Raw genomic sequence first — 11,400 nt, forward strand, 5'->3', positions numbered from 1 at the left:
GGTATGGACTCTTAAGGACTGTCCTTCAACCTCCGAGTGTTTTATTATGAAAGCACACAGCTTCATTTTCAGCTTGAGTCTTCTTGTCTCTTTACAGTATTATACCACGTAGGAAATCTTTCACCGTGCCACTTCTCACTCCACTTCTCTGAGTGGAGAAATAGATCAGATTGATTTTATGAATGTATTACTGTCAGAAATATTTAAATATTTTGGCCATTATCGGTAGCACATTATAATAAGGTACAGTAAGGGGGCGAGTGAATTTGGGAATTAATCAGGAGCGACCTGATAATTCAACATTATTAAGTAATTCCTAAGTTACTGTGTCATTTGAGCAGCTACTATATTAATGAGTTAGGTTAGGTAATGATTCAATGATTCACTGGGTAATGATTAGTTTGTACATATCTGTAAAGGCGCACAACAATAGTAATTAATGATTAAGTAATCAGCCATTTACAAGTGTACCTGGTAACTTCTTTAACATATGGTTCATTTTTATTGAAGGTGCACAAAATGAGTAATTAACGTCAATTAATGAGTAATTAATTAGTTTACTTGGTAACTACTTAGTATTATGTTTTACTTGAGAGTACACAAAAAGAATAACTAATGATTAAGTAATAGGTAATTAATTAGTTTTCCTGAAAACTACTCATTATGCATCACTTTACTTGAAGGTGCACAAGAAGAGTAACTAATGATTAAGTACTCAGTAATTAATTAGTTTGCTTGGTAACTACTTAGTATTATTTTTAACATTGTGTTTTTTGAAAGTACACAAAAAGAGTAACTAATGATTAAGTAATCAATAATTTACGAATCTACTTGTTAACGATTCAGTATTATGCGTGACTTTACTTGAAGGTGCACAAAAAGAGTAACTAATGAATTATTTATCATCACTCAATGAGTCTAATTGGTAGCTACTCAGTACTATGTTTAACCTGAGGGTGCACAATAAGAGTAACTAACCTTTAAGTAATTAAAAATTAATGTGCCGTCACTAGTTTGTGCTATTCAGTGGCTGGCTCATAGTTAATCAGGAACAACTCACAAAGAAAGTGGTCAGCATGTCAAATCACAGATATTTTATGAAGTAATCATTACCTAATAGTCTAGTTCACTATATATCACCCGGTCTATTCTCTAGGAACTCAGGAATTACTCAATAAAGATCAATTAATTATCAAGTCATGTCTCTTTCTTTCCATTACGTTTCTGTTTACCTTATTGTAAAGTGTGACTCCATTGCTGCAGATCACTCTATTTGTGTAATAAGAATTTAATATCACAAGAAAGTACATGCATTCTTTTGATCTAATGTAACTACTGGCCGCTGAAGAATTAAATACATTCTGTTTTAATAGAGCTGTCACCGATAATAGCCATAAGTACATTTATTGTAATACTATACACGCTACTACACAGGACTGTGAGTTTATTGCGGAGGAGGATGGCGAAGTGCGGAGGAGGAAGAACACTCCCAAGATGATTCTCGCTCCTTGCTCAATAATGCAGCTCTTAGAGGATACACGCCCATTTGTTTAGGATCATTGTTTGCTCTATATATGTTGCAGACAATTGAGCCAGCCACCCTCCTCCCTGAATTTACAGTGTTCGTTAATAGGGTTATAGCAGGGGAGCAAAAAGAGAGAGGGAGAGAGAGAAGGAGTGCTAATAGGAAAAACACTGAATACAGGGGGAGTTTCATCTCTTGTGTCTCCACTTGATTAGTTTAACAGCTCCTTTGATCTTTTGCTGTGATTGAAGTGTTTAAGTGGAACATGGGGGGCAACGGCAGAGCCAGAGTGCAGGCGCCGAGTAATGTGCCACCACATGCCTATGAGGCACAACACCTTAATGTCAGGGGGAAATTAAAACACTTTTCCATTACCAAGGCTCTTGAATCTTAATTCATTTGTCCACACACAATACAAAGTAGGTGACAAGGTCAGTAAATACTCATTGAATAAGACGTGAATGTTGACCTTTGAGAGCAGGCAGAAATGAGAATAATTTCAAAATATATACATATGAGACGGAGAGTTCACACATTTCAGGTTTGGAAGTGAATGAAGCCTTCACACCGATGGGGTCAGTTTCCATTGACTAAAGCTAAGCGCAACTTTGCACATTCACATCTACAAATGGCAAAAATATCTTACCATCGATTTCAGAGATCCTGGTGACGTCAACTCCAAACAGGAGACTTGTTTTGATACGGGTGCTCTCAGCCGAAGGAAACCAGACTGAGGCCAGAGTACTATGTAATGCTTTTGGCTTGAGAGCCCTTAACATGCAGTACCTACTAACATAGACTATGTTTGTAGGTTTTCACCAGGTCAACCAAATGTTTTTAATTTAGCTTTATTTAAATTATTTTTAGATGCCAATAGAGATCAAAATTATCCAGTGTCATACTTTCACACGGTATTGTTATACGTCTTTTTTTTTCTCTTTTGTATTATGACAACTGACCACTCGTCAAGCCCCACCCCCTGACTTCCTGTTTCTACATCTTCGAAGTTTTCAATTTTGGATTTCTTTTTTTCCAGAACGAAGTAAACAAAAGCAGGCTTCTCATTTCTCGCGGGTTATCATCAATTTTATTAGTTGCTGCAAATCAGCTAAATAAACAAATTTTAGCACTATGTGTTGTATTGCATTGTAGAGCTAGTTTGTCGTAGTATCATAGTATAATAAGGAAATATATACATGTGTTTACATTTTCCATGTTTGGTTGCTTAATTTACATCATGAACGTATCATAGATCAGGATATGGTGGCACTGCTGAGTCTATATTTATCGCCAGAGACCAACATTATAAAATAGATTTCTCAGGCACTGGTGGTGGAATTACAGTCGAGAAGTCTAGCAAGCCACTGACTGCAGTTCAAAACTGTGTTTCAACATTTATAACTGTGAAATGTTTGCGAGCATGGTGCCACTAAATATGTTTGAGGCGACATTGGGACATCTCCATCTGTGTTTGTGGTGACAAAACCAGGCACTTTAAGCAATAACATGATCTTTTCCAAACCCTAACCTATTGTTTTTGTGCCTAAACCTAACCAGACGATAAGCGCAGTGTTGTCACAACAAAAAATAGAAAACTTAACCTAATGTAAAGTTTACATATATCTGTGGTTTGCAGAGATGTACACTGCACACCCAATCACCAGAATAAATAACATTTCTTCTGGTGATTGGGTTGAGTCTATGGGCGGCACGTAAGAAACACTACTACACATATTCATGACCCAGAAATAAATATTTTTGGTGTTTGCCCAGGTGAGCAATTCTGTATATAATGTAGTTATCCAATGGCATGCTCCTTGCCCTTGGAGGTAATGCTGGGTTAGATGCTGTAGATAGTGAGCTAGTTAGCAGGGCATGCTAACAGTTACGGCTTACATTAATACAGATGAACTCACATTCATACTTTTTTATTTATTAGGTGCCAGTATCTCTACTATACCATACCATGTTCACCATTTAGTAATACAATGCCGAGTTACAGTTGCTATGACTAGACACTTGAAGTTTAGCTTTTTGGAGGAGAGTCCGCTATCTGCTGCAGTTTCACAGTCTGAGTTGAAGCTGATATGGTGTATTTTCACATAGAATTCTTGTAAGGGTTACTTTACAAGGCTTACTTCACTAAAATAAAAACAATCAAGTTATTGCCCGCACATATATCAACTGTCGGATCTAGTCACACCACTACATGTTTGTCTGCCAGCCGACCATCAGCCATCAACTCTTGGAAGCCCTGACACAGTCTGGAGCTTTGAGAGTCATAAGCTTGAGGTATCTTCGAGACACACTTCACAACACAAACAATTTGGTACCTGTAATGTTATGTCAATACCCCTGGACACAAGACAGATGTTGTTATTATTTTGTCATTTCAACATTTCGCACCAGTTGGAGAACCTCAGAGATCCTGCTGCCCTGCACCAGAATGTCAACTAATGACTGGACAGTCGGAAAAGAGCAGCAAATTTGTTACCACTGACAGAAAGCAGTGATGGATTCAAGAGCCGGTGAACATCCACAATACAGGCGGCTGCAGACAGTCTTAAAGGTCTAGTGACACAGACGATGCACAAGGTGTTACTGCAGATATAAATATGTGCTCAATACAAGGGAAAAGTACCAGAAAGAAGTCTTCAGACAAAATCAAACCCAGTATAAGCAAAAAAGGTCTTTTCACTGTTTTCTAATATTATGATATTATGATAGTATGATAAATTAACAGTGGTTTTACTTAAGGATAGATAGAAATAATAGATATAATTTTTATTATTAATATGTTTTATTCTGTAGAATCATTTCATCTTTGGTAATTTTTCAATTATAGAACCAACATGTTCAAAGTTTGAATTCTAAATGTTATAAATAAAGATGTAGATGAAAATACATTACAGTTTTATTGTTATGTGTTGTCACTATTTTTATCTTGCTTTTCCTGACCTTCTCTTGAGCCAAACATATACCAGTAGGAAAACCATTACCATTGCATTACCTGAATGGAAGACTTAGATTATTCTACTATTGAAAATGATGTGGAGTAAGTGGGACACCTTTATGGTTGACTGTATTTTGGTTCTAAATTCAGCCTCCAAAACATTAGAGCAATATGTTACAATACATTAAGGGATCCTCAGTTGTAATACTTGATACGTCGGATATTTAAGAAGCAACACATCCTCACACCTCAATGATTAAAGAAGTTGACTGGCAGTCACTCCCAAAAGAACATGGTAAACTGGACATTCATTGTAAGTTCACAGTTTGGTTATGTTTGGTAAAACATCATGTTTTGGGTTAAAATAACTACACTACTCATGTTGCTTCATTTACGTACGTATGCATCTTACAGACCTTATGTAGGTAATGTTGCTTCACTACGCTGGTAAGTTAAAAAACTCACAGCTGACGTCTGGTTTTATACAGGAATGGTGGTCTTCTGGATGAGAGTTCTGCGCTTGTTTAACCCAAACAATAATCTCTGAGCTTGACTTTATGTGGTCACTCTTTATACAGAATTGCCTGACTTCCTCCTTTGCTGCTGTCATAATTACTACAGCCACTAGAGGCCGCTACCTGACAAGAAACATAACTTTTGCTCGTAATAAGCTGCTTTGAAAGTCAAACAATGACTTTTATCACTTTTATCAGCAAAACATGTTCACCATCCTTGTTCAAGTTATCAACAGGAGTACAATGTTTTAACACTGACCATCTAATGACCAATGGTTCATAATTCATCTGTGATAACATTGTTTTATGGTGGACATATCCTTACCTAAAACCCCTAAACACTGGCAGGATACGTAGAATGTTTGATTTCTACTTCACATGGTATCCGTATCCACCTCCATGTGCCCTGATATTGCAGTCCCCTTGAAATAGACGCAGTGACTGGACAAGACATTCTGTCCTCTTGACTTTATACAGTAAGAAGCATAATGACTGTCACACTTCTGAATTCCTATATAGTCCATACTGTGCTGCCTCTTGTTGAGTGTGTTGTCTGCGTTAGCACAAGCTTAAATCAGGAGAGATTATCCACAGATTCTTGTTAGAATTCCAATCACACCAATTACATTTGCTCCAAAGTGACTTTTCCCAGTCATCCGGCCAGGGATTTCTTTAGCCATCAATTAGAAACGTCGCTTCTAATCTGAGCCGGCTTCCCAGACACTGGTCATTTCCCATTAGAGTCATTTTCCCCAGGATCCCGTGGAGCGATAGACATCTCCGCGGCTCAATAGAGGAGACGTGGAGGAGACCATAATTAAAGAGGTGGCATTTACTCTCAGTCAGGCCCTCTCAGAGATCTGAATCTGCAATTACCTTCCAGAAAATAGCATTGTCAGGACAGGACCCACGTTAATAATGGCCCCCATCTCTGGGGCAGAGCACAGAATGCAATCATTTCCACTGAAGCCGCACTTTGATTGTTTATCGCGTTACCCAGGGTTATCAGCCACTCTACTGTAGCAAATGTACACAGAAGAAAATAATCCTGTGGGCCACTAGCTGGCTTATTCAAGTATTTTGCTGAGTGGTGACCGCACTCATAAAGGGTAACGTTAACACCCCACTCATAAAGGTTGTAATATCATGGATAGGATTCACCAACCAGCCGTCACTAAGTCTCACTATCTATATACTCGTATCGCACTCTCTTTCTTTCTCAGCCTCTCACACACAGTTTCTATCTTGTTCACACATACTGCAAGTGCACAGACTCCCCTAAGCTTCTAGCAACCCGCGCCTGACTTTCCAGATACTTTATCAAGTGCATAAGGACCATTTGCACAGAAGGCAATTAAAAGCTTTAGTGGTTCCTGCAGGCAGAGGGGTAGTTTGGGGGCCCCAGTCGACACATGAGCCAGCACCTTATTGGAGAGGGCTGGCTTTGTGCAGCAAAATGGCTTCAGTAATTTATACCAAATAGACTGCAGGTAGGGTATGAGAGCCAAGAGGAACGCATCTGCATTAATCAATATGAAATTATCCTGGACGTAATTTGTGGAGGGCAGCCATGCACCTGCCTAGAAAATGTGATTGGGGGAAGCCTGCAGATAAATAAGTGACTAAACACTGCTGAAAGCCTGCTGGCTGGAACAGGAAACGAGATCCAAAATCAGATCCAGTCATCTGTCACGTAATGAGATGACGGAGGAATGAAACGTAAAATCCCTTTGAAAAACATGATTCATGACATGCACAGGGTGCTTCTGGCAAAAAAAAAAGAAATGTAAACCTTTATATGAGTTCGACCATCAATGATCTATTCAAGGAAAACTCAACTTTTATGAACTGGGACTTTTTAAGGTGCTTTTCCCCAGACAAATGCAAATGTATTGGGGGCTGATTGTCAAGGGCTGCAAGGAAATAAATCTATTAGCATGGTAAATTTGGCTGCCAGAGATAAGCGCGTCCTTAAAATGACCATATGCAAAAGAAGCGATAGTGAGGATGTCCAGCGGATTATCGCGTTTGCATATCTTCTAATCAATCCACTTGCGGCGTTTACGTGTGAAGGCCAAGATCATTGAGTCGTGATTTGGAATCAGCCTTGTGTTTATGTGGATTTTGTTTTTGCCATCCATGAGATGTTGAAGTATTAGTTTTCTTTGTCCTAAGCACACTTTTTTCTTTCTCCCTACACACTCCTTCACCGCGTGTTCCCAATGTCGCGAGTGTCAGTAAATAGAGGAGAAGCCGAGGACATTGTGGAGATGGTCTGGCCCGTCTTTGGCAGCTGGTGACCTTCCTGGTCTGTATGCTCCATGACTCTCTCCAGTCTCTTTTTTCAGGTTTCAGACAGCCCGGCTCTCTTTATCACCCGCCTCGATCAGCAATTGCTCACCGACAGTCTCTCAGTAATGCATCCATTCTGGGTATCTCTTTGGAGCACGGCTGTGTGCTTTGCAAATGAAATATACAAGGAGTGAATACAAGAGAGCGAGTGAGGCAGAGGGAGTACAGAGCATTTCAAATACCATCCCCGAAGAGGAACATTTTAAAGCTTTAAGTACAATATTTTTTTAAACGGCATTTCACCTTCATTGGGCGATTATAAGTAGACAGTAATAGGAAATATAAAGTAGGAGAGAGGGCTCGAGGATGTCAGGTTCACATGCATTCTAGTCTGCTTGAACACCATGATGTCCCTATTAACAAGGATTGGGGCAGCAATTTTTAAAAGTGCGGTGGTTCCAGAGGTGGGGCATCAACCCCCCAACCCAGTCTCCAAAACACATAATCAAATAATTTCTGTGCTTTTCTACATTTTCTTCACCACCAAAGGCAACTGATGTTGAGTATATATATAATGTATATGGTTGAACCACACCATTCCCAAAAATGCCAAGACTTTAATAATCTTTTATTTCTCAGATGATATCACTTTTAAAAGATATCAATCATCCAGTATCTAAGACCACAGTATAAAGGTGGGTGGACTTAATTTTTCTACGTAAATAATGTCAGCTAACATTAGTTTGCATACGTTTGCTTGGCACAACAATTAGGATAGCCTACTTTATTTAATGTTAAATGACTGTGGAAGCCGACAAATTACACAATAACATTCTCTATGCTGGTTAAACAGACGTTTCATACCTCTGATTTGTTCTCAATGTCCTCATGGCCGATGAATGACAAAAACCCCCGCTTCTGAATGCAGACCTGACTGTTAACTCTTACGTAGTCCGGGTGTAGACTGTTGATTTGAGCCTACCAATGGCTGAAAACGCACAGCTTAAGATGTGGACGTGTTTCTGGCAAATTCCTATGAGGTCAACTAATATAATTAACAATATAAATCTATGAAAAATATGAACGCTATCAAGTCGTATAAAGGCCAAATAACAATATGGGACTCTGGATCCACAAACTGATATTAGACCGGATATTTTGGGAGTAGTGAGTTATCAGTATCAATCAAAAGCCTGCAAACCTCGCTAACTGCACATGATACCCAACTGATGAAGCCAAAAAAGTAATTTTTTTTTTCCTCACACTATCAGCGTGTTAGCATGTTCCATATCCCCATCTCAGCAGGAAATAAGAAGACCAATCTCTCAAAGCTAGCAACCTGCACATGCAAATGTTAAACCGTGTCCAGTTCCCCTTGACACTAATTTGCAGGCGCACCATTGCTGCATTGTAGGCTTAGAAGATCGCCCAAAGAAGATCGTGATTGGTTCCAAAGGAATACAATAAATCCAGAGTGTTTTTTTTTTTTTCCCCCAATATCACGGAATGATAATGCAGTCAGTGCTGACCGTTTTTTTTTTTTCCCCCAATATCACGGAATGATAATGCAGTCAGTGCTGACCGTTCCCTGACCTGCTGGATTGGCCAAATGGCTGTGATTTGCCAGATGGATGTTAAATCATCATTATTGAATCTGTTTTCGTTTCATGAATTACCGCCTCAGTAAAAAGTGTGGGGTGATGGAGTCATGTTTGTGCGAAAGTGCAAGTCTGACAACATCCGTAATACCTGTGGGTGCAACGCGTGTTCCTGTTACTCCCTGTTTTTCATGTGACGATACGCCCGTCAGCCTGATTGTCAGTCAGGGAAAGAGATTACAATTTCCAATTACATCTTAAAGGCATATCTTATTTTGAACAAAAAAAGTAAACATTTTGGTTGAAAAATAAAAATCCAACAAGCAATAAAAAACTATATATGTCCTAAACAGTTGTGAGTGAGCTCTCCTATTAATTCAGACTGAGTTTACAGAACAAGATCCACATTTACATTCAGTGAAACAACGGGCTTTGTTAAATTTTACTATTTAAGTTATTCACCGACTTAAAAGAGGTTTTCTAATTACGCAGAGTGAAAAACTGACAAAAAAAACACATTTAGAGCCCTTCCTGTGATGCATGGTTCATATGAATAGTACCACAGGCTTAATTGGTTGATTTCCTCTCTTGGCAGACAAGGAAGTGTACCCCCAGGCACAGATAAAAGACTTCTAAACTCTCTTTTGTGGAGCGAGGAGATGAAAGGGCAGAGAAGACAGCAGCTTGTCAGGAAGGAGCCGGTCCCAGCAGCCAGTTAGTGTGCAGGTGTAGCGGACCAGAAGAACGGCAGGTTATCATCAGCTCCCTTGCTTGAGAAATGAGACACCTCGTCATCAAGTCATGATGTCTTCCTCTCTCCCTCTCTCCCTCAGCTCTCGCATCCAATCATCCTCACTTCTGACGTGACAGACGGCGCGTTGTTTACAAATATGAGACGCTGACTGTACAACCAATGCTCAGATTTAACATCCTCGCTACGCAACTGTTACCGTGTCACAAAATATTTGAAAAATCTGTTTTCAATATTTTTTCCTTCTTCTTTTTTTTTTTTTTTTTTAACCTTTGTCGTACCTATTTTTTCTTCCAGAAAGGATTACTTGCAAAGTGAATGTTAAATCTATATTTTATATAGACACACATCTCATGAATAACTCTTTGGTTGTGTTTACTGATCTCAAAATCGTTTACAGTGCTTCAGGTGATCACAACAATGCTGCTCCAGTTCAAGTTTAGTACCTATGTCTTTATTATTTATGCTTAAATAATCACACCACAACAAAGAGTGACAAGGTCAAAGTAGTACTAACACAGCAAGACATGTGTCATCGTCCTGATACTGTGTGAACTGCACTACTGAAGCAAATGCATAATATGAGAGAGACTGTAGATGTTGAATTTATCAATGTGTCTGATGTTTACTGTTGGACACCACAGATTATCTGGTTATGTGAGGAGTTTACAGATCTCAATCTCAAACCTCCTGAGCTGTCACACACTCATCAGAGCCGCCCCAATTCATATCAAACATGTTTACGATTTCAAAATCTGGATGATTGCATCGGTTCTTTCAGAGCCGGGCCACAAGAACCAGCGAGAGAGGCGTCCCAGAGCAGCTGGTGGTGATGCCACGCGGCGGTAAACATCCTAGCCCTCGAGGCTAACGTTAGCTAGCGAACTACTGTTGACAGAAACTTTAAATTTCACCTCCAGTTCCTATGCTGATCGCGTCTCTTCACTCATTCAGACCCGTTTAACCTTCTGCTTTTTCTTTTTCACTGTAACACACTTATACAGCAAGTCCCTTTTCCTTATGTCTGAGATCACGCAAGGGTGATCATGTGTGAGCAAAGCTTCAGTCTGCAGAGCCCTGAAGCCACACTTCTGCACAGGGCAGCGCCGACTGTTTACAAATGTATGTTTTTGAAAGTGTCACACAGGGCTGGCACGATATCATTTTAACTAGATGATTAACATGGCCAAAAATATAATATAATTTGCAATAACGATATTATTGCAATACGTAGAGTAATTAAGGGAGGACATGCTGTCAAATTTATCTGTAACTTTCTTTGTCGTTGTAACACACGAGCAGGGAGATGGAGAGAGTCTGTTTAACCAATCCACTGAAGTTTTATTGAATCCAAAGCAAGCTAACAGTTACCGCGTCTTCTCCTTATTTTTCCATTTTATGACACATTGCAACCAGCATTAAGGTGCACTACTCTAGTGGAGATGGTTTAAGCGACGCTGTGTCATTTACAGGATATTATCATGCACTTACCATTGACACAATATCAATATTTCATCGTCAATAATGGTTATTCTTGACACCCCTAGTGTGTCTGAATTGCACCAAATTCAAAGCTTTTTTGAGTCTTCAGCAGCAAACCTGCTAAATGTGATGTAGATCTGATAAAACTAGCTATTTAAAAAATACACAAATTTCCCTTTAAATCCTTTAAAGTTACTTTAAAATAGTCACTGTATTCCATATGAGTGTGACTAACCAGATGTGATTGTATTTTCCTGTTTGCTTAACACAGACACACTAACAAG

Source organism: Sparus aurata, chromosome 9 (genome assembly GCF_900880675.1).
Source record: "Sparus aurata chromosome 9, fSpaAur1.1, whole genome shotgun sequence".
NCBI classification, from domain to species: Eukaryota; Metazoa; Chordata; class Actinopteri; order Spariformes; family Sparidae; genus Sparus; species Sparus aurata.